The 23824-nt window shown below is 46.1% G+C and overlaps 1 protein-coding gene across 1 annotated transcript in view; it reads left to right on the top strand.

Moving 5' to 3' along the window:
* ATRNL1 (attractin like 1) overlaps positions 1 to 23824 on the top strand; it is a 545834-nt gene that overhangs the window by 445096 nt on the left and 76914 nt on the right. The gene's annotated exons all lie outside the window — the stretch shown is intronic.

The following is a 23824-nucleotide window of genomic DNA, read 5'->3' as shown; positions in this document are numbered from 1 at the left end:
CACTTTGTAATTAAATCACAAACCATGCTTATTTCTCTCTTATCACATATCCTATTCCATCGGCTCCCAATTTCTAATTTTTTTCTCCCAATTGTTTTCTCTAAATACCTCTTAGTGAAACGAAGGCTTTTTGGGGGTAAGGGTAATTTCAAATCTGTCTTTCTATTCAATTCCTCCTTAAGCAGTAACAGGAACCAATGATGAACTTGCCTCCCTACATATTATACCTCTTCTTGGTTTCCTAGTTAGCTTTACCTTGCTCCTCACCTTCTTGATGTGTACCCAACCAGACACAAAAACAGAAGCTACTCTATCCCTTATAAACTTAAGATACTCTTGTAACAGGATTTTTCCTATAGGGGGACAGAGGGTTTCTATCGCCTTTAGACTTGTCGTGTAGGGTGCCTGACTTGTCATTTATGAGGCAGGAATTTCTACCCAAAGTTCATTTATAAGTGTTTACTCAGAGAAATCAACATTCTCTACACCTTCTCATACCCTGATGAATGCCTCCCTGTCCTTTTAGAACCTCCAGAGTAAATGGGATGCATAAGTAGAATAGTTTGGCACTGATCAGACAAGATGGATAATTATAGGTACTGTGCCCAGCTAATGGAAGTATTGTTTTAAGGCTGGGACGGTTTCCAAGGCAAACACTTCACTAATGAAAACAAGTCTATGTGATAGACACCAGTGTTCTTCTAGATCCTTGACAAGATGACGTACTGAGAGGCAGAGTGGAGGCATCTGCCAATACTCTGTCCCTTTAACCTTTGGAATCTTTGTAACTGGCTTGAAAGAGCCAAGTAGCGGTGTGGGCCATTACCTCGCTGTTTTATTACAGAGGCACTAGGATTTCTAACGGTAACGTGCGGAGGGTCACCAAGTGCTTTCCTGTTTTTCACTTGTAACCCTCATGACCAGGCTGTGTTAGAAAATTCACACTTTATACATGAGGAATCGAGACATAGAAATCTTCGTTATTTCTACACTCAGGAATAATTGGGAAATATTAGAGTATAGAGCAGAACCACAAAAAATGCCTGTTGCTAACATCCCGGGTAATTTTCCCTGCTGTCTGTAGCAGGAAGCGTATTTCTCTGTCGTCCATGGCCATGTCTTCACAAGGCCAGATGTGTGGAGCAGTACTGAAAATGTCCACAGGTTGATGCGAGTAAATAAAACCTTGAGCTCACTTACTGTACTTTTCCTAGTGCCTGCAGATTGAACTGTGTTGAATATCTGTGTTCATCATTCAGAATGAGCTTGCTTGTTGTTTAAAAAAGAAACAAACACATTTTTTACAGCTATCCTTATAGGAGTAGGAACACTCTTCAATTTTACTTTTTCCAAATACATTATTATCTGCTGTCTGCAGTCTACTTCGAAATACATCAAAAACATAAATTGACGGACGGGTGGTAGGGTAGGTAGATGGACAGATGTCACAAAGCAAGAGAAGTAAATGCCAGTGGTAGAATCTGGGTAGTGGGGATACTGGTGTCGGTTGTAAAATTCTTTCCACCTCGGCATATGTTTGAAATTTTTTACAGTAAGGTGTGGAAAACAATAAAAGAAAAATCTCTTAACATTATTGGGGGTGGGGGTGGGGAACAGTGTCTAGAGAGAGACATGTTCTGATGTTCACATCTAACAAGGCAGATTTCAACACCAGTATATAAACTGACTACTTTTTCCCCCCTTCATCAAGATATTTAGTGTGTACACGGCTAATTAAAACTTACCATCTGTGTGCTTATTACAAGGCCCTACACATAGGAAGCAGTTCAGAAATGCTTGGCATGGTGATGATAGGAGACCAGTGAAACGTGACCTTGAACAGCCTCTTCCGTCTCAGTGAACCGCAATGAGCAAACGGGCTGAAATTCAGTCGCTGTTCTCCGCTTTGCTCTCCTAGCAGCCCTGTGTTTGAAAAGCCTCCTGTTCCAGTGTTGGTGCAGGGTGAGAGATTTGGGGGAGCTTCATGGACAGACTCCTGACCTTATCCCCACCCTGGGCTAGCTCCGTGTCCAAATGTTAGCATCTCCATTCAGTGGTCTCTTAGCATTAATGATTGGATTAACGGTCCTCTTGCAGTACTTTGCACAATCTCAAAAACTTTTATCAGGCTCTCTTTTGAAATGTAGCTTCCTACGTGTCGAGGGATGCTTTTGTGCGTGCGCTTCTCACCGCCCTGGTAAAAGCTTTCAGGGAAGGAGCTGAGAAGATGGAACATGCAGAAGCCTCGACCACCACGGGGGTGTTCTCAGAATCCGCATGTCACCACTAACCAATCAGTGACTCCGAAACATCCAGGTGCTCATTTCGGCCATCTCTTTTGCGTGGCAGCTAGTACTTTTTTTTTTTTTTAAATATAACGTTGTCTTTGGACTTGATCCTCTCCCCACCAGCAAGCATCTCAGTAATCCCGAGCCGTGATCAGACCCTTTGGTGCCTGTCTGAAGCTGTGGAGCCCCTTCCATGGCGCCCATCTGCGCAGAGGCTGTCTTTGTGGTTGTCTTTCATGAAACAAATGTAGGTGTTTGCGAGCGATTCTCCTTCCTGGTGACTTCGAAGAGTAAAAGCGGAAGATGTGAAATAGGCTTTTTGCAGGCCTGGAGCCCGGCTAATTAGGTTCCCCGCTCCCCAGCCCACAAACCGCGGCTTTGCGCCTGGCTTTTCTGTAAGCGACCACTGCCAACCGTGCCCGGCTCTCTCGGGTTGATGTGGGACTTCTGCTGCTGACATCTGTGCACGGTGTGTTAAGTGGCTAGGAAACGGACGTCCCCATGAGAACGGCACGTCAAGTAACTGCCGCATGGCACGAAATGGCCGAGCACGTCCCCCGTCACCTCGGACAGCAAGGTCGCCACGAGTCAGAGCCACTCGTGGGGAGGAAATGAGGACAAACTACACAGAGCTCTGCAAAAGCAGCAACTGAAAAGGACGATGGTTGCTGTCCTCTTGTGATGACGGATCGTGGATTTCACCATTGATGGGTTCTTACTCGTGAGAAGCGCATCAACTTCTCTCCGTGGCCCGAAGCCCACTGCCGAGGAGGAGCTCGTGCCCCGGAGGACCGCAGGCGTCCCCTCCCCTCGCCCCCTCTTGATCAGCTCGAACGAGACCAGAAGGAAGACTCTAGGAGGCCTCAGGTTCTGACTTTTTTTTTCTTTAGGCTGAGAAGTTTGGGCAAGATGACTAGATTATTTTGAAAAATCTAGAAATATTGTATAACGTGTAAAGTGATAGTCTCCCCCTGGTGTCATGGGTCATGGAGACAAAAAGAGAACTTCTGCTTAATTAAAGAAAAGAGGTGGGAGAAAGAGAACTAGAAATTCTGAGCTTGTATACATCCATTATATACTTTGTATCCATCATATGCTTCATGTACATCTGAGCTTTATATACATGTATTATATGCTTTACATATACACATGTAGGGTGCTTTATATACAGTCACTAGTTCAGCCCTCTCAGTGACCCTGCAAAGCAATGATTATCATTCCAGTTTTACAGATTAAAACAGAAAAACTCAAGCCCTGGCCTGTTTGGCTCAGTGGTTAGAGCGTCGGCCCACGGTCCAGAGAGACCCGGGTTCGGTTTCCGCTAAGGGCACGTACCTTGGTTGCAGTTTGTCCCCGACCCTCGCTGGGTCGTGCAAGTGGCAACCACTCCATGTGTCCCTTTCACGTCGATGTTTCTCTCTCTCTCTCTCCCTCCCACTCTATCTGAACAAAAAATGAAAAAATGTCCTCAGGTGAGGATTAAAACACATACATACACACACATACACAGAAAAACTCAAGTGCAATAAAATGACTTGTCCAGGGCCAATACATCTAGTGAGTGAGTGACCAGAATTCGAACCCAGGCCCCCCTAGGTGCTCAGCCTGTGAGACTCTCCCTCATCACTGTGCTTCTCTGGGTGAAGATACAGGGCTACTCCACGCGGCCCGTATTCCTGGTAACCTTTCCAGACAGACTCCAGAGGAGGACTGGGAGGGTCCTGTTAAGCATGGGGCTGAAGGCGCCAGAGGGTAGATTTATCTTTCCTGGTGATTTGACTCCAGGGATTTGGGGAAATGCAAATGTGTACGAGCCAACTTCACATCTGCTCGCGAAGCCGTGGCCCAGCGTGTGTGGCAGCAGCGAGGGGCGTGCAGTTGTAGGAGAGAACGCTGGTGCTCAGGTGTGTGAGCTGTGGACTTGCAGGCACGAGTCCTGAGATCGAGGCCCAGCTCTGCCACCAGCCAGCCGTGGGACCCTGGGCCAGTCCACTGGCCTCTGTGTCCTGTTTCCTCATGTGGAAATGACACAATTAGATTAGATTCCCAGGATGCATTGCCCTCCAACCTCATTGTACGTGTCTAGCACGAGTCACGCCAAGCCATGCCACACTGGGGCAGGAAGAGCAAATCACCTGTCTCTAGATGGTACCTGGCTTTCCTTCCTAGCTGCTTGGGCCAGTCAAGAAACTATATTCCTATAGATTGCCTGTTAGTGATGAAACATAACTAGCACCACCCCTTAAATTAAAAACAAAATCTTCAGAATTTTATGGATAAAGACTAGTTCTCGGTCCTCTCAGCATGTTTGAAAGATGCAGATAGTGCAGATCGCCCCCATTTTGGAAGTAAGTGTGGGAAGCTCCAGCATCAGTGGGAGGCACAAGGGCCACGGCCATCTCAGCGGCGGGCTGAGCGGGCTGGGTGGGCTGGGAGCGGGCTGGGCCGGCTGGGTGGGCAGGGAGCAGGTGGGGTGGGCTGAGAGGGCTGAGCAGGCTGGGCACAGGCTGGGCACGGGCTGGGCGGGCTGAGCGGGCTGAGAGTAGGCTCGGCCGCCGGCTCGGCGCAGACATCCTCCTTCCTCTGCGGCCAGTTTGCTACAGCTAATTTACATTTCCCAGAAGCCACTGAGAGTCTGGCTTTCCTTCCATGATTCTGCCACTGTGTCTCCACACTTGCAGAAACACACCTGTCGATCTGAACTTGGCATTCTCTTTGTTAGAGGTGGCTGGGAGAAGAAATCAGACTACTGAATTGTGTGAAAACGTCATGATACAAACCTGGCACAGTGGTTACCTTCTAACCTCAAATTCATATGTGTCTTCACACAAAAGAGAGAAAAAAGGGGCACATCATGGCAAAATAAAATACGAAACTAGGCAGCAAGCCCAGGGAACAACAGATAAGATCAAATGTCTGAGATTATTGTTAATAAATATGACTCTGTGTCAAAAACAAACAAACCCCAAAACAACCTGATTAAAAAAGCCCTAAGATCAACAGTAGGAAATAATTTGATTTTCTCTTGAAAATACTGTCTTCAGGTCCCACCTTTACTCATTCAAGAACTATTTAAGAGTGTCCGCTATCCTGCCCCTCTCTGGATACACAGCCATGAACAATGCAGTTTCTTCCCTCATTCGATTTCCAGCCTTAGTGGAGATAAACAAGTAATCATGCAGGTAAACCCATAAGTGCAGACTAATGTAAGTGCTCTGGGCAAAGAGTAGACCATGCCACAAGGGAGGTGACCTAAAGCTGATAAACAATTGCTAAGCAGAATATCTTTCTATAGGCATGACACAGTGATGAGCATTGTCATTCAAATGCCCTTCCCCCGGTTCTCATTCACCATCACGTCTGCAGTGTTTGACGGGTGGATGGTCCCCCACCTTGGCCTCTATACCTTCTGGAAACTTCCCCTCTTCTGGAGTTCTATGCCTTAATCTACTTAAATTTTACTTAGAGATAATGGCTACTGAGCACCTGGCCTCTGCTCGTTGTCTGTTTCATCTGCCCCTAATTTAGGAGGCATCCCCAAGGTGTGGGCCCTGGCCAGCTTCTCATCTTCTGGACCTTCCCCGTTTAGGAGCCTGCCTGTCCTGCGTGGATGCCACACAGGGGGCTTCTCAGTGGCTAACGCCCAGCTCTGTACTCGCAGACAACACCTCACCTATGGAACAATAGCATCTCAGTCTGGATTTGCTACTCTTTATGTTTTTCAACCACTGTTTACATTCAGTATTAATTCCAGGCATATAGCACAGTGGTTAGATAATCCTAGACTTTACAAAGTGTTCCCCCGATATTTCCAGTACCCACCTGGCCCTTACATAGTTATTACAGTGTTGCTGACTATTTTCCCTGTGCCGTAGTTATACCTCCGTGACTGTTTTGTAACTACCCATCTGTCCTTCTCAATCACTTCACCTTTTTCACCCAGGCCCCCCGAACCCCCTCCCATCTGACAACCATATTCTCTGTAGCTATGAGTCAGTGTCTGTTTGTATTGTTCTTTAGACTCCACATAAAAGTGAAACCACTGGCATGGATTTGCTACCTTTTAGGTATGAAGTGACTCTTCCTTGCCCCTCCCCCGGTACCACGCCCTACTCCCCAGAGCGGCTCAAGTGCGAAACCTTGGAGTTAGCGTTCCTTCTCTCTCTCCCCCCTTCTCTTCCCAAGGAGTCACAAAGCTGCGGGGCTCAGCCCTGGAGCAGGTGGGCCAGACATCCCTCCCGCTGTTGTTCAGGCCCTGGTTGCCTCTCCCTGGCCTCCCCCGAGGAAAGCGCATTCTCACTGTCACTCCCTCGCTCAGAAACCTTGGCTGACTCTTGCCTGTTGAGGTAACACCAGACGTGTACTCTGGGTGGAAGGTCCTCTCTGACCTCTCTTACAGCTTCCTTCGGGTTTAGCACCCTCAGGCCCTAGGCGACCCCGGCCGACCCGCGCAGCACCCTTGGCTGGCTTTGGGGCCTGTGGTTCCTGGTCTAGACCATCGCTGCTAGGCCTGCAGTGCCACACACGCTTCCTCCCGTGACTGCACGAGTGTGCGTGTGTAGCCTGTCATGCGCACCCTAGTTCCTCGTGGGGGAGACGCCCTCCCGCCACACCTGCTGTTTGCAGAACCCCATCCACATGCCGCTCCCTGGTCCACGAAGCCCTTTCCGTGTCTCCCGCAGAAACTGGAACTTATGTTTTTATCACTCATGCAGGATTCAAGCTACGTAGCTCGGGGACTAAAATCAAGCCCAACACCACACCTTTGATGGAAAAAAAATCTATTAAAACTTAATTGCTCAGATTAAAGGTTCGTGGAAAATCAGTGAAAAGTGACACAGATGTCCACAGGTTAGTGACACTCAGGCCTGATAAGCTCACAAGCAGATCTGGCCAGTCAGAGGTATCCGTTGCCGTGGTTGTTGGCACCAGCACGAACCACCAGCGGGGCACCTCCTCCTTGCTCCTTCCTGTTTGTTCTTCCACAGACAAGGACAGCGACTCGGCCAGCTTTAGGACGCGCCCATGTAGCCACAGAGGAAGTGAGTGCTGGACAGAACCCGCAGCCAGATCTCTCACCACAGTGCTCTTTCCAAATCTTTCCAATTTGTTGTTGTTTTTTCCCAAGGAGGGGGCATATTTCAGTTATGGTCAAAGACCATTAGTCATGTGCTTTTGGTGATCACACTGGCTCTGCCTTTGACCGACCACGACACTGTGACGTCCCCTAGCCGCTGTCCTCTCACTTGAGATTTAAAAATGTACCTCGGCGCCGTCGTCCCCAGAGGGAAACTGATTGCTGTGTGAAGAAAATAAAGGCAAATGGGGACCAGAAATTTGAAGGCCAGTGAACACGACTAGCGAACACGCCGCAGAAGCGAGTGAAGTACTCAAGGAGCTCACTTAAGTCCTTTCAAGGTAGAGAACTGAGAAAGAATTGCACGTAAAAAGTCAGAATGTGCGGACATGAAAGATGCCGACACATTTTTCCTTTCTTTTCCTTCTCCCCACCTGCCACCCTTCCAGGTACTTCTGGAATTGACTGGTAAATAATTACTGTGGTCGGAGAGAAAAATAGGCAAAAGTAAGCACCTCAGCAAATCAACTCACAAAGCCAAAGGGGGAAATCAAGATTTGTTTGGAATAAGCAAGCTGCCTTTGAAGCAACAAAATAAGAATTTTGTGGGTGTAAATACAATGCACAGGCTAAATCCCCCCCAACCTAGGATTTGTTAGGATAGCTGACTCCAAGGTCTATGTATCAGTTACCAATTAGGAGGGCATTTTACTTATATACTTATAATTGGTCGTGAATTACACAGTCCTGCTTTACATAGCTTTAGAGGAATTGAACAGAAGCCTATCTCCTGCATTTAACAAGGTTGGCTGGGTAATCCTGAATGTCAGAGCATTTTAAAATTTGGGGTGCTTTAGAAGTGCCTCCAAAAGCATCTAGTTCTATCCCACCTTTTGCAAAGGAAAAACCCGAGGAGCCAGAGACGAGGACGGATGTGCCCAGGCGACTGCATTTGTAGCTGATCAGGGACTAGAACCAAGGTCTGTGTCTGCCACGCACCATGTTTATCACACCGTGTTGCCAAAGGGAATCGGGAAGACAGTAACACCCCACTTCTGACCGCAAGGAGTACTGCACACTTCCGCCACCGGGGCCCAAAACCACACGCAGAAGGGACTCGTTCCCTGGAACTGAAAAGGAGGTCACGGGAGAACATATGTCAGCAACTGACAAAAATGCTAAGGAAATGTAGGTCAAGAGCCCTGGGAATTCCTTCTCACATAAACATGTTTCCGGGGGCCACTTCAAAGGGCCGGTGGTCCTTGGGCAAACCCAGAGGGTGTATATTCAAGTTGCGATAAAAATTCTGTTGTGCTGATGGCTGATTTAATCTCGGACCCTGCCATTTACCGGAAAATGGCGCCATGGTTCCTAAAAGGCGGTTTGAGTTTGAATATTCCCTCCTCCTTCGAGAAAGGCCCAGCAAGGAACTCGACCAGAAAGAACAATGTTACAGTTCTAATTTACAAAGGTAACTGATTGTAATTAATTCCCTAAAGCCAGAATGGTCCTTCTTTAAGGGCTTTGAGGGAAAGATTTAATGGCCCTCTGAAAAGTGAGTAATTTACCCCCTTTTTACCCACCTTTTTATCTGCAAACAAACAGAACCCTTTGGGCCCACGTCCCTCACCAACGGGCAGTGAGCTCAGCGGTGGCGCCCAGATGAAGCGCTGTCCAGACTTGAGAGGGAGCTCACCCACTTCCTTCGGAGCCAGGGGACACGGTCGGCCTCAGCACTCCAAGGAGGTAGTGTGAGGAGTGCTGCCTGGTCCCCGGGACCATCGTTTAGAAGCCTTGGAGGAATAAATGGATTCTTGCCCCGTGACCCTGCTGTCGGCCATAATTTGAACTGAATCATGAAGGCCCTAAAAGTCTGGGTGCAGTGACCATCCTTCAGTCCCATTTATCCGAGGAGCCAGGCCAGGATCATCTAATCAATAACATGACTGCGCCATCTGCCTTCCCCTTGCTCACCATCATAATGAAAAATGAGTCCTTAAGTGTTCCGTGTGGCAATTAGCCCAGAGTGCAGAGCTGTAATGGGGAGAGGCCGAGTCACATTTGTATTCAAAACTTTACTAGTAAAATGGAAAGGAAACGGCTGTCCGTATTAATAGATACATAAAGTGTATAAATGGGATGATTTGGTTTTATTCTTTGTGTGCATAATATTGTGTAACTGCAGAAGCGTGCAGGTGGGAAGGGCGCGAAATGTCATCTGGCCCATCCAGCTGCTGGCAGCCACAGCTGGTGACCCCGGCCAGAGTCCGTTGGGACAGACAGACTGTTTCTAAAGACTTTCCCAAAAAGCAGGCCCACAACTTCCGGGACTAATTCGTTCTGTTATTTAACAGACTTGACTGCAATTTGATCCCATTTTCTTTCTTCTTCTCATCTGTCCAGAAATAGAGAACAGCTGACTGTGACCCTTATACTAATTCGTCACGAGGCAGAAGGCGGTTTTGAAATCAACCCCCAGCCCGCGGTTCGGGTTCCGTCCGGCACCCCAACCCTTTCGTCCCGCGGTAGGGCCTGGGTCTTCCAGCTTGGGTCACCGAGGGACTCTGAAAATGCTCTTCCAGCTTCCCAGACATCACTGGTCAGGAACCCTGGGGTACGAAGGGACTCTGGAGGTAGTTCTGCCCCTTTTTTTACAGATGCGAGACCGAGATTCACCTGGAGAGACTCCCTCCGCGCTCAGCACTGAGTGTGTGGCTGGTGCTAGAACCTAGAACCCAGGGGCCCTCTCGGGCTTGACTCTCCCTGTTAGTTTTTCCTCGCCCGACCTCTGTTGGAACCGACTGCCCCACCCTGCAGGTCACTTTCCCATTCACAGTTCTCTGGGACTCTCTGTCCCTTCCTGACCTTGGGTGCCATTCTGCAATTTGTATCTAAGCCCCAATTTTTCTTGCATTAGAAAAGAGAGACGTTAGTTTCTCTGATGTTTGAAGGTCATGTTTGGAGTTCAATCCTGTCCTTCTAAACACCGTTCTCATGCCCTGTGCCTCTTCTGTGTTACCTGCGAAGAAGATGACTTGAAGGAGATATTAAATGCCTCACACGGCTAGGTTCCTAGGGGACTTTGAAAATAGCCCTTGTTATGAATACTCCACACCCCTGTCCCTTTGCACATGCTGGTTCCTCTGCCCGGACTGTCCTCCCCCACACACCAACGTCCACACCTCCTTTGTTCCTATCAACAGAATCGCTCATTCAAGGGTCACCTCCTCCGTGACACCTGTCCCCATTACTCCCCAGCCACCGTTGACTACTTTGTTTTTTTTATTTACTACTATAAAAATTTTACTACGCTCTATTCTGTGCAGAAAGGCTAATGGCAGGAATTGTCCCCTTAATTATCATTATATCTCCAGGGGCTAAATGGTGCCTAGCGCATAATAGAAACTCCATCTATTTGCTTAATTATTTTCCTCCTTTCCCTAATTCACCTGTCTTTATCGATGCCAACTTCCCAGAGTCCAATACTTAAGATAGTTGTGAATGGATCATGTTTACTACCTTTTGTCCAGGTACTTGTTACATGTTTCTTACTATAAATTAATTCCTGGTGCTTCTCAGGTTTGACAAATTAGAAAAACTTCTTGATTTCTGGCCTAAAATGTGGCTTATGAAATAGAACTGAAGCTTTACTGTGGTTAAAATAACTAACAACTAATTTCTCACTAGAAACTAAGGCTGTTGTTTCAGCCCCACCCTCGAGACCTGTCACATGTCATGTCAGTCATTTCGCAATATGTGATTTTTTGTTCCCCTACATTAAACAAATGTCTTTGGTTCTTGTGTTGTTGTTTCATATATAAAAATCTCACTTTGATTGTTTGGTCATTCATAAGACCATTGTCTGATTCTAAGACCATCCTTTTTCTGCTCTTAAAATCGAATGTTTCATAGGTTTTTCTTTATTCTCAAGGCTTTAAGGAAGATCGGAGTCCCTATTGCTTTTCTTGCTGGCCTGGGTGTGAGTGAGAGAGGACTCTGCTTGAGCTGTTTGGACCATCCAAAGCCTCTTCCGACTCTTGCTTGGCTGTGTGGCTTCTATACCCTTTGTTGCGGGTTTTCAGATCACCGCTGTTCGTTAAGACTGAGATTTTTCAAAGACCTTGAGTCTCTCTATCTTAAACATTATTTTTTATTAGCCTTTTCTCTTGCATGTCAAAACAAGTCAATCCTTTAACACCTATCTCATGCTCAGTGCATTGCAGATTATGTTCCAGTTCCCTTATTTCTCCTGTGGGTCACTTGAGTCTTTGCATTGCTGCTTTTCACTTTCCCCAACACTTTAGCATCATCATCTTTTCCTAGGCTTCTTAAGTGACTTACAGTCTTGTCAGGGACTCCTAAGGTCCATTTTAGTTCTTCGTGCTGCTCTTAGCTTCCTGTTTGAGTGTTCTTTTTCCATCTGCGTTAAAAATATTTCTAAGAAATGCAAATTAAAACAATCCTGAGATACCATTTGTCACCTATCATTTCTTCACCTATTACACTGGTGAGAATTAAAAAGTACGACAGCATGTTGTTGGTGAGAATGCAGACTGGTACGGCCCGCTGGGGGGGAATTTGGCAACACCTAACCAAACGACACTTGCAGTTTTTTGACGTAGCCATCCCACTTCTAGGAATGTATTCCAAAAATTACCTCCAGCAATATAAAAATATGTCTGCATTGGTTACTCATTTCACATTGTTTGCAGTCACATCATCTTGGAAATGATGTAAATGGCCATACATAAGGAAGTAGTGAAATAATTGTGGTACATCCACCGATGGAGTGTACGTGCATGTGTGAAAAGAGAATGGGGGGGTGGTCTGTGTGAAATGATATGAAATTATTTCCAGGGTATAGTAAGTGATAAACGTAAAGTGCAAAGAAATATCTAGAGCAGCGATTTTCAACCTTTTTCATCTCATGGCACACATAAACTACGTACTAAAATTCAGCGGCACACCAAAAAAATATATTTTTTGCCCATCTGACAAAAAAAAAAAGGTATAATTTTGATTCATCCACACCAGATGGCTATTGTTGTGCTGGCTCTTGTCATTTTTTATTTTATTTGACAATGTAAGGGAAAGGAGGTCAGTGCCCCTGACTAAATAGTCCGGTGTCGCATGTTTAAAAATTCCTGTGGCACTCGGGTGGAAAATCGCTGATCTAGAGTATGCTGTCCTTTGAGTGAGAAAGAGGGAAAGCATACAGAATCTACTCCGTTTTGGAAAAGATTATAAAGACGGTAAAGCAAAAACTAACGAGACTGGTTACCTACAGGAAGTGGAATAGAAATTCAGTATATAGCCCTGGCTGGTTTGGCTCAGCGGTTAGAACGTCAGCCCACGGACCAGAGAGACCCGGGTTCGGTTCCCGCTAAGAGCACGTACCTTGGTTGCAGTTTGTCCCCGGCCCCGGTTGGGGTCGTGTGGGTGGCAACCACTGGATGTCTCTCTCACCTCGATGTTTATCTCTCTCTCTCTTCCTCCCTTTCTCCCTCCTGCTCTATCTGAAAATAAATGCAAAAATGTCCTCGGGTGACAATAAAAAAAAAATTCAATATACAAGTGGGGATAATAGGGGTGAGGAGGGAGAGACACTTTTAAAAAATATATGTTTTTATTGATTTTTTTTAAGACAGGATGGGAGAGAGAAGAGAAACATCAGTTGGCTGCCTCCCACACACCCCCTACTGGGGACTGAGCCCGCAACCCAGACATGTGCCCTGATCAGGAATCAGACCGGGACCTCTCAGTCCATGGGACAATGCTCAGTCCACTGAGCCACACCAGCTGGGCAACAGACATTTCTTTGAGTATAACTTTTTGTGTACCTCTGACTCTTAGAAACATTGTAATGCTTCATATGCCCAATAAGTAAACACAAAAAATCAGAATGTAGGGAACCCAAACTAATACACAAACCATAAAAATGAAGATAAATGTATGACAAATGAATAACATAGCTACCCTGAGGGGTTACAGGAAGAAGAGAGCGACCTAAGTTACTCTGGAAGATAACATTTTGACGAAGGCTAGGCAAAAAGAACCACGTGCGAACACTGTGCTAGTGGCTTGCACATTGTTTCTTCCGGGAACAAGGGCATGGGTCAGCAGTTCTGACACTATGTCTATGCCAGGCTGGAACGAAGAAGTGAACGCATTCTGGGTAACGAAAGCTAGGTTTCTCACTGTCGGAGGGAGAAAAGGATACATGTGAAGAAAGTGAGAAGGGTAGAATGAATTCTGGGATGCTGGATTGGACTTGGAGGGATCAGTATGAACTCAGTCACATGCAGGCGGACGCGTATAGAAATGCGGATGCTGTGTGTGGGTCGGTGGGCAGATGCGTGTTTCTTGGCCGTGCCCACCGAGAGCAGCGGGAAGCAATGGTACCTCCATGGCAGTGAGCACACTTAGCCCCCGTAACTTGGTTTCTTCACACCATTCTCCAGTGAAAGCAACCAGGGCTTTTTGGAGAAATGGTTGATACCAAGAGCAGAAAGGGGGAATGCAGGTGGAGTCTGAGATATCTTATGGTCCCAGAAAGGAATCGTTCAAAAAACCATGAAGACGTGTTGAAAAGACACAGGAGCCCAGCTGAAGGAGCACCCAGTTGCCAAAGCTGGGACATGTTGAACAAAATAAGTATGCTATTGGGTTATCATCAAAGAATAAATTAATATGCAATACTAACATAAGCATATAATTGAATAAATAAGTGGGAGGGAAGGGGCAGCTCTTGCTCACTGTATAATTCTAGTTAATGAACATGTAAAGGATAACAGAAAAAGAAAAATCACCATTAGACAAATAGCACATTTGTACTTATCAGGCAAGAACCACTGATGGAATCTGAAAGTAACGGGAGACAGTGTAATGTAAAACAGCGCAACTGCATAGACTCCAAGCATCTTCCCACAGACATTTATTACTTGCAATGGGAAACATGCATTAACAGTGGAAAAGTGCAGCAGATGAGACCTTATCCAAATGATCGAAGTTACTATCACCAGTAATAAAACATATAGAAATCACATACCCCCTGATGCATTGCACCGAGAAGACCAAAACGTCACTTTCATGGTATTCCTGTCACACACACACACCAATGTAATCAATAACAAAAGTTCAGAGAAATCCAAACTCAGGGACAGTCTACAAAACAAATGGTGCAGAACTCTTCAAAGATGTCAAGGTCACGAAGGACGAGCAACACCCGTTGGAGACTAACAATATCTACATGCGGTGAGATCCGGAAATAAATCCTGGGCCAGAAAGAAAATGTGAGTGAGAAAACTGCTGAAATTCAAATAACGTCCGTAGATTCCTCAGTAGCTTTATATCAATGTTCGTTTCCTGGTTTTGATCATTAGACTGTAGTTACGTGAAGTGTTACCACTGGGGGAAGCTGGATGAAGGGCACATGAGAACTCTGTCGTTTTCTGTAACTTTTCTGCAAGCCTAAAATTATTTCAAAGTCAACAGTTTATAAAAAGTATTTTTCTCAGGCCTCTTCCGCAAATGGGTCGTTATTCCAAAAGTTAGTCTATGGGTTCAGACTCTACTTTTTCATAAAAATTATATTTGCCTGGTTATATGGTTCCTGGGTCAGCCCACAAAAGTTCACTTAACCGAGAATTTTTGTAGGTATGTGTGCCTTTGTTTAATAACTAGTATCACGCCCTGGCCGGTTTGGCTCAGCGGTTGGAATGTCGGCCTGCGGTACAGAGAGACCCGAGTTTGGTTCCCACTAAGGGCACGTACCTCGGTTGCAGTTTGTCCCCGGCCCTGGTTGGTCGTGCGGGTGGCAGCCGCTCGATGTGTCCCTTCACATCGATGTTTTCGGTGTTTCTATCTCTCCCTTCCTTTCTCTCTAAAAAAATCAGTAAAAATGTTTTTTAAATAAATTAAAATATTCTTAAATTATGTTGAAATGGGCATGTACTGAACAACTACAGGGGGCTGAATGCCTAATGCAAATGTCGTTTCTATTATGGATTTTTCCCAATTTAGAAAATATATCTGTAAGCTGTGTAAATGTCCAAAATGAGCAAACACACACACACAAACATGCACACACACACATGCACGCCCCGAAACAAACAAACAAAACCCTACCGTTGGGTATTTACTATGAGTGAGTTGCTATATTGTTTTCATATATTTTCTCATTTAATGTTGTAATAATCCTCTAAGTTAGATACTACTATTTGTATTTTACAAGTTAAAAAAAAATTGAGGTTCAAAAAACTTGCCAATGGTTTATAAAGCTAATCACTGAAAGAATCAGGATTTCAATCCATTTTGTGTTTTTTTTCTGACTCCGAAGTTTATGCCTGTAAATCCTATATTTTAAACTTTCCCTAGCAGGAAGCATTAAATGCAGCCCAGAAAACTTAGAAGAAGAAAAAAAAAGGCACTTACATGAAATATGTGAAGCTTACATTTAATTCGCTCTATTTTATGATTTGAGTAAAAAAGAAAGGGATTTTAAAGAGTGGTTCAGAGATCAAACATTATTTTATCCCTTGTCCCCAAACAGCTCAGATCCAAACCCATGGCCTCGCTGCTGACGAGGCACAGCCCGTGTGTCTTGTGATTGGTCAGTTTACATCACATGTGTCCCCAGCAGCTTAAGAAAGGCACAGATGTCAGTTTCAGAAAAATCCTGGGAATTTCAGGCTTGCTCCGACTAATTGGTCCAATCGATAAAATGCTAATGAAAAAATAAATCTGCACCTTTACCATAATCACTCTGAATTCTGTCCACAAAGATGAAGTATAACTGCCTTTCTGAAACCGTCTATTATCACACAGTAAAAAAAAAAAATACTTTAAAAAAATATCTTTATTGTTAAGAGTATTACAGGTGTACCCAAATGTTTGAAACATAGTTGCCTTTTATAAAAACTATCAGTGTTAAACTGGCAATGCAAGGATTACCAAAATTCTACTGGCAAATGTTCCCTGTTTTATAAAATGAAACTCCAGTTACATTTTCTTAGAACAATAGAATTCCCTCTTGTCACTTGTTGGCTTTTATGCCGTCTTTATAGCACATCGAGGAATTTGAAGCCACTCACTGCTTCGGGATGAGGGCTCTCTAATGTCATCTCGTCAGAGGAAGCTTCATTTGTTTACACCATCCTTAGTAGCAGAAGGGTGGGGGGGCAGGAGGTCGGGGCCTGATTACTGGAAGCTGCGGGACTGCTGAGGGTTCCTGGTATGCTCCCCCACCCCCGAGAACTGTCCCTTTCCTCTCTTCCTGTCACAGTCTCCTTGGCATAACAGGATCAGACAGCCGGAGTGCATCTTGTGCAGCCCCCATCTTGTGCAGCTCATATTTTTAAATATATCCACAGACCGAGACCACATAGATTCTCATCATAATAATTTTCAGATCTAAATTCCTTGTAGTGCTTAAAATGGGGCTTCCATGTGATTGATTTCTTTTTCATTTCTTTATTCCTTTGAATTTATTGGGGTGACACTGGTTGACAGTACACAGGTGTCAGGTGCCCGATTCCACAACATATCCTCTGCACACTGTGTTGTGGGTTCACCACCCCAAGTCTCCGTCCATCACCATTTATCCCCCCATGCCCTGCTCCACCCCCACTTCCTCCAGCAGTCACCACACTGTTGTCCGTATGCACGAGTGTTTTCTCTTTCTTTTCTTTTTCGCTCAATATCTCTGCGCCCCGCCATCCATGTGATTGCTTTTTATGCAAACATACAAGAGCTTATGCACTGAGTTGGCTGCTGCCCCCTCCAGGCTGTTACGTGGCAGGTTCATGGGAATGGTGTGGATAGTCCTTCAGAGAGGAAGAGGACCAGTGCACTTGAAGTCCCTGCAGCTCCTGCCCCTTCCTTCCCCTCCAGCTTCTTCCCAGCCACACTCCACACACGGTGTCTTTTATCACCGTCTTCATTCACTCCCCAGCCCATTGTAATCTGACTTCAGCAGCCACTTCTCCATTAAATCTGCCCTGCTGAGGTCACCGGTGACCTCCATGGCCCTTAATGGGGATGATTTGGTGAACTGTTGTTTTCCCAAACCCACTCATTACACTAAAAGTTATTCTCTGTCTGCCACCATAGCTAGACAGCGAGCTCCTGCAAGCAGGGACCGTCCCTCTCTACGCCACTGTCCTCTGTCCAGGACACGGCCTGACGCGCACGCCCGCCGTCCTTGGCTGGACGGATGAAGGAGCGCCTCATGCATTGTGCCTTCCTCATTGTACCCGTGCGACAGCAGAGGCCCGGAGGGGGCGGTTTCCCCAAGGCCGGGCACTGATCACGGGCACAGCCAGCGCTTGACCCCAGTTCTTCCCACTCCTGGGCCAGTTGGTTTCACACCATATGGACGTAGCTCAAAATCAGTTCTGGCTTCCTCACTTGAATTGCTTCCAAAGCCCACAGTCTGTTCTTTTGAATATACGTAACAGCCAATCTGGACTCTCTTGATTGCTGGCTTCGACCTGTGGAACCCTTCTAGTGTTACCAGGAGCCTCTGTGTTCTGGCTTCAAGCCACGTTCCTCCACTACTGCAGCCTGCGGATCCTCGATCAGACGTTCGGAGCCTGACGCTTCCAGTCCCGGGCCTTTGCCTCTGGTCATCCCTCTGCCAGGACTGTCTTTCCTCGTTCACGCCCCAGTACCCACAGCCTACGCATCTTGCTTGTGTTCTTTGCAAAACAAGGATTTAACCTGTGAAGACAGAGAGTAGACGGCAGTGAGTATTGACTAAGCTCGTGTCTTCATAGATTTCATACCAGTGTATCCCACTACCGGGACGCCACAGGTGCGCTGGAATTCGGTGTTCAGTAAAAACCCGAAAGGAAGAGCCACCGAGTGTTACAACCTACGATGCATTACAGAAGCGTGTGCAGGTGAAGGACCCTCCAGCTCAGTTTTAGCCGAAAGAATTTAAGGCCCCTCTGTGACGCCACTGTCAGAGTCAGACTTCAGAGTCATTTGCTTAAAATCATGCATTGAGATGATTTGACTCTGTTTCTGTTTGTAGTAGGCAGGAATCCCCAATTGTTGTGGGGAAAAGCTCTGTGAGATTGGTCATTGGGGTTTGTATATGGATGTGCACACGTGACTACTCACCTGCACACACAGGTGCTGAGGGCCGAGGAGGAGGAGGGGTGCAGAGAGCTGAGACGTCTGCAGAGGCCTTTCTCCTCCTCCACCGCCCTCCCCACCACCCCCGGACAACTGCCTGTTCTCCCCCGCGGCTCAGGGTATCTGTGTGTTATCGGTTGGTTTTCTGATGATAAAATTTGTGTCTTTTCACTTTAGAACATTTTGAAGAGGAAAACCAAATCTTATAGCTCAGAGATAAGCAACAAAAGGCAGGTGTCCTCTCAGGACTTGAGACATAGAATTTTTCCTTTTAGATACGTGGCAACATTTTTTATGAAACTCTGTAGTCTGCTTTTTCCACTGAATGTTATATAATGAGTATTCCTGTGTCATTAAAAATTTTTCAGAAACATCATTTTAATGACTGCATAATATTGCATTTTATGGATGTATCATAAACATCTTAATTAGGCTCCTCTTCTTGGTTATTTGTGTTGTTTCCAGGCTTCTTCTTCTTCTTCATCTTTATTTAATTTTTTGGTGTTGTAAATATTGCTGTGATAAAGATTTCTGTGTTAGCCCTGGCTGGTTTGGCTCAGCGGTTAGAGCGTTGTCCTGTGGTCCAGAGAGACCTGGGTTTGGTTCCCGCTAAGGGCATGTACCTCAGTTGTAATTTGTCCCCGGCCCTGGTTGGTCATGCAGGTGGCAGCCACTCGATGTGTCTCTTTCACATCGATGTTTCTCTCTCTCTCTCTCTCTCTCTCTCTCTCTCTCTCTCTCTCTCTCTCTCCCTCCCTCCCACTCTGTCTGAACAAAAAATGGAAAAATGTCCTTGGGTGAGGATAAAAAAAAAAGATTCCCGTGTAAAACTGTTGTCCACATCTCGGACGACTTCCTTAGGATCTAATACTACTTCTGAAACTGGTAGTTATGAACCGTTAGGTTTTCAATGCATATTGTTAAGTTGCTTTTGAAGAAAACGTTACCGATTTATATTCAGCCAACTGAGGCATTGGGAATGCCATGTAACCACTGTGATGAAGTACAGGCACGTCCCCTTCCTAATGGAAATGCCCATGGGACACAGGGAAACTGAGAATCCACACCCAGGGGATTAATTGCAATTGACTAGGGGCGGGCCCTTGTGTTCAGTGATCCAGAAGCCGCAGGGGGACTCGGTAGAGCAAAGTGCAGAAGTCACCTGAGTTAACACAGGGCCACCCATGAGCACATGAAGAAGCTGGAACTAAAGTTTACCAAATATAACTTGTGCACTTGATGGTTTACACCTCACCTGCATCCCAGAAACTTTTGGGTGAGCACAGTTCATCTGGGACTGTCCTGACAGAGTGCCCCTGAGCTCCCCGACCTGCACACCTGAGCAACCAGCTTTCAAAGCAGAGATTATTCGCCTCATGTGCAGGGGGGTCTTAACCAATTCCTCTCTGCCTGATGGCTGATAATGTCATGAATATCTTTGTACATTAATCAAGCCTTTATGAAAGGCAGTAAAACATTAAACTGGTTACGAGCATAAATTCTGGAGCCAGACTGCTTGAGTTTTAATTCCTAGCTCTACCATTTAATAGCTGTGTGATCTTGGGCAGGTTCCTCAACATATCTGTGCCTGTGATTTCTCATCTAGAAATTGAGGATAATAATAGTTTGTTTCCTTTACAAGTGTTGTGAAGAGTAAATGGGTTAATACATGTAAAGCACTAGGAACTTATTCGTTAGTTCTCAGGCCCATAGTAAGTGCTGAATAAAAATCTCATATTTATTATTTCAAGTAAGAATTAACTTCAACTGATAAACTAATGTTCGATAATAAAAAATATCTTAAAACAACTGCTTGGGCTCTATGGATGAAAAGGAAAACTTTGCCAACTAGATTCTCAAGAATATTCTGGTTCTGTCCCTGAAAAGAGTTTTAGGATGGCTGTGCTTAGTAAGCTTTTACATTTCTCAGAAATATTTGAAAGTGGTATCTTATACTAGAGACAAAACCATTAGCATCACCATCCCATCTGGACTCTTCCCTCTAATATGAAAAATATATACACTTTATCATCAGACGTTTTGAAAAAAATCTAGCCCTCTGTTCTGTCCAAGGCAAGGAATTTCCTAAGTTAATACTGAAAAACCACAGGACTTCGCCCTAGTCTCACAATCCATACGTAACAGTGGCGATGACAACAAAAGCCATGTTTCTTTCAGGGCAGTTTTGTTTTTCAGTCATACCCTTCCTGCCAGATCATCGGACAAATCGCACTGAGGTTCTGCCTGTGCGCGTGGAACCTGACAGGTCCAGCCCTGGAAAAGCCCAGTCAGACTCTTCACTAGTCATTGCACTTCCGACAATGGACCATTCGAAATCTAATTCCACTGAGTGATCCTGGTGAACTAGTGAGCGAAATGAAGAAGCATTCAAGTAAAGGAACCGTTCAAAGAATCAGGAACTGCTTGACCAGCAGAAACTGGGCCGTGGGCTTGAGAGCCTGTAAACGCTGGGCCATAGTGGATAATTGAAAGGCATGGTCTTCCAAAGAGCTTTAATTGAATATTTGGAAATCTGTATGAAAATAAACTGAGTCAACTAAATGAGAATGAACACAGCTAAACTAAGCGGTATAAATCTTCAAAAGAAGAGCCCTAATTAAAAAGATATATTGCACTTTCTGGACTTTACTATTCTGGTTATTTTCAATATTATGCCACAGGGAAAATATGACGGTTTCTAATCAAATAATTTCAACTCCCCTGCTGGGGCTGAAGGGTGGGCTCTCCCATTTTTCTCTTGCTACTTGTCTTGGGGATAAAGCCGTGCAAACTATTCAGACACCAATCAGATTTATCATCCTGTGCCTTTTGATGACATCCATCTGTTTATCTAAGAGGCCATTAAAGAGTTATTGAGTTACCGCACTATGGAGAAAATTGGGTTATCATCTAGGTTAAATCCAATTCCTGCATCTGCCATCTTTTCGGCGTATGTGGTGTGTTCTGAAATTACCCTGACTTGCAGACCTGCACTACAAGAATACATTTGCTTCATAGCCTTTTTATGTCATTTCTCGAGAATTTCTAATGCATGAGCAATTTGCGGTTCAGGAAAATGTTGACAGAAAGCTTGTCAGTGCTTTCTCTTGTTAGAAGTTCAAAAGCTTAATAGGGACTGTGCCAGCTTACAACTCTTATCCAAAAGTGGGCGCCGTTCAGTTCCGCGGTTTGTACTTACACTAGGCTATTCTAAAGACCTTTTTTATTTTTTTTGCCTCTGGGTCACAAAGGGAGAATTGTGTTAATCAGAAGATAAAGATGAATTTTATCAAGTCCAAATTCAAATAGACAAAAAAAGTGAGAGCTCATCACAAACCGTGTTAAATAAATACCAGGTAAACTGATAAGACACACAATCTTCCTGGGGAACGAGAGCTAGGAGTTCAGTGCTTATCTCGTAAGTCAAGCAGCTTAAGCAACACTAAAAGTCATGTTTTCTGAGCTGGTTGAAGAGGCAGTGGACTGTGCGGAGAAAACTAATTGAAATAAAGTGAATATGTGCAGTTTCCTGGAGGTACTGTGGTGCACGGACTGGGGGGCTACAGGGGAAGAGCACTGAGAATCAGGCAGATGCGTCCCTTGGCTAATTTTTCGAGCATTTGCCAGAGAAGTAATGAAGACGCCATGACTAAAACATTTCCTTGATTTGTTTATGTAAACCAGGCCAGAATTCTGGGAAGCTTAGATTTTCTGGGAATCTTTAGTGATTACAGCATAGCTGCTCTTCTTAACATCTCGCTGCCTGTGCTGTGTATTGGCCATTTAAGCAGACCCTCCCGATCATGTTTCAGTGCTGTCAGTGTGCTGTCAGTGTGCTCTCGGTGTGCTGTCAGTGTGCCTCAGTGTGCTGTCAGTGTGCTGTCAGTGTACTGTCAGTGTGCTCTCGGTGTGCTGTCAGTGTGCCTCAGTGTGCTGTCAGTGTGCTGTCAGTGTACTGTCAGTGTGCTCTCGGTGTGCTGTCAGTGTGCACTCAGTGTGCTGTCAGTGTGCTGTCAGTGTGCACTCGGTGTGCTCTCAGTGTGCTGTCAGTGTGCTCTCAGTGTGCTCTCAGTGTGCACTCGGTGTGCTCTCGGTGTTCTCTCAGTGTGCACTCGGTGTGCTCTCAGTGTGCTGTCAGTGTGCACTCGGTGTACACTCAGTGTGCTGTCAGTGTGCACTCGGTGTGCTGTCAGTGTGCACTCGGTGTGCTCTCGGTGTGCTCTCAGTGTGCACTCGGTGTGCTGTCAGTGTGCTCTCAGTGTGCTGTCAGTGTGCACTCGGTGTGCTGTCAGTGTGCACTCGGTGTGCTCTCGGTGTGCTGTCAGTGTGCTCTCAGTGTGCTGTCAGTGTGCACTCGGTGTGCTGTCAGTGTGCTCTCTGTGTGCTGTCAGTGTACTGTTGGTGTGCTGTCGGTGTGCTGTCAGTGTGCGCTCGGTGTGCTGTCAGTGTGCACTCGGTGTGCTGTCAGTGTGCACTCGGTGTGCACTCGGTGTGCTGTCAGTGTGCACTCGGTGTGCTCTCAGTGTGCTGTCAGTGTGCACTCGGTGTGCTCTCGGTGTGCTCAGTGTGCACTCGGTGTGCTCTCAGTGTGCTGTCAGTGTGCACTCGGTGTGCTCTCGGTGTGCTCAGTGTGCACTCGGTGTGCTCTCAGTGTGCTCTCGGTGTGCACTCGGTGTGCTCTCAGTGTGCACTCGGTGTGCTCTCAGTGTGCTCTCAGTGTGCACTCGGTGTGCTCTCGGTGTGCTGTCAGTGTGCACTCGGTGTGCTGTCAGTGTGCACTTGGTGTGCTCTCGGTGTGCTTTCAGTGTGCACTCGGTGTGCTCTTAGTGTGCTCTCAGTGTGCACTTGGTGTGCTCTCGGTGTGCTCTCAGTGTGCACTCGGTGTGCTGTCAGTGTGCTGTCAGTGTGCTCTCGGTGTGCTGTCAGTGTGCACTCGGTGTGCTGTCAGTGTGCTGTCAGTGTGCTGTCAGTGTGCACTCGGTGTGCTGTCAGTGTGCTCTCGGTGTGCTGTCGGTGTGCTGTCGGTGTGCTGTCAGTGTACTGTCAGTGTGCACTCGGTGTGCTGTCAGTGTGCACTTGGTGTGCTCTCGGTGTGCTTTCAGTGTGCACTCGGTGTGCTCTTAGTGTGCTCTCAGTGTGCACTTGGTGTGCTCTCGGTGTGCTCTCAGTGTGCACTCGGTGTGCTCTCGGTGTGCTGTCAGTGTGCTGTCAGTGTGCTCTCGGTGTGCTGTCAGTGTGCCTCAGTGTGCTGTCAGTGTGCTGTCAGTGTACTGTCAGTGTGCTCTCGGTGTGCTGTCAGTGTGCCTCAGTGTGCTGTCAG

This window comes from Molossus molossus, unplaced genomic scaffold, assembly GCF_014108415.1.
Source record: "Molossus molossus isolate mMolMol1 unplaced genomic scaffold, mMolMol1.p scaffold_m16_p_17, whole genome shotgun sequence".
In the NCBI taxonomy this organism is placed as follows: domain Eukaryota; kingdom Metazoa; phylum Chordata; class Mammalia; order Chiroptera; family Molossidae; genus Molossus; species Molossus molossus.
The sequence above is the reverse complement of the archived record's forward strand: the minus strand, read 5'-3'. Positions and strand labels throughout refer to the sequence as shown.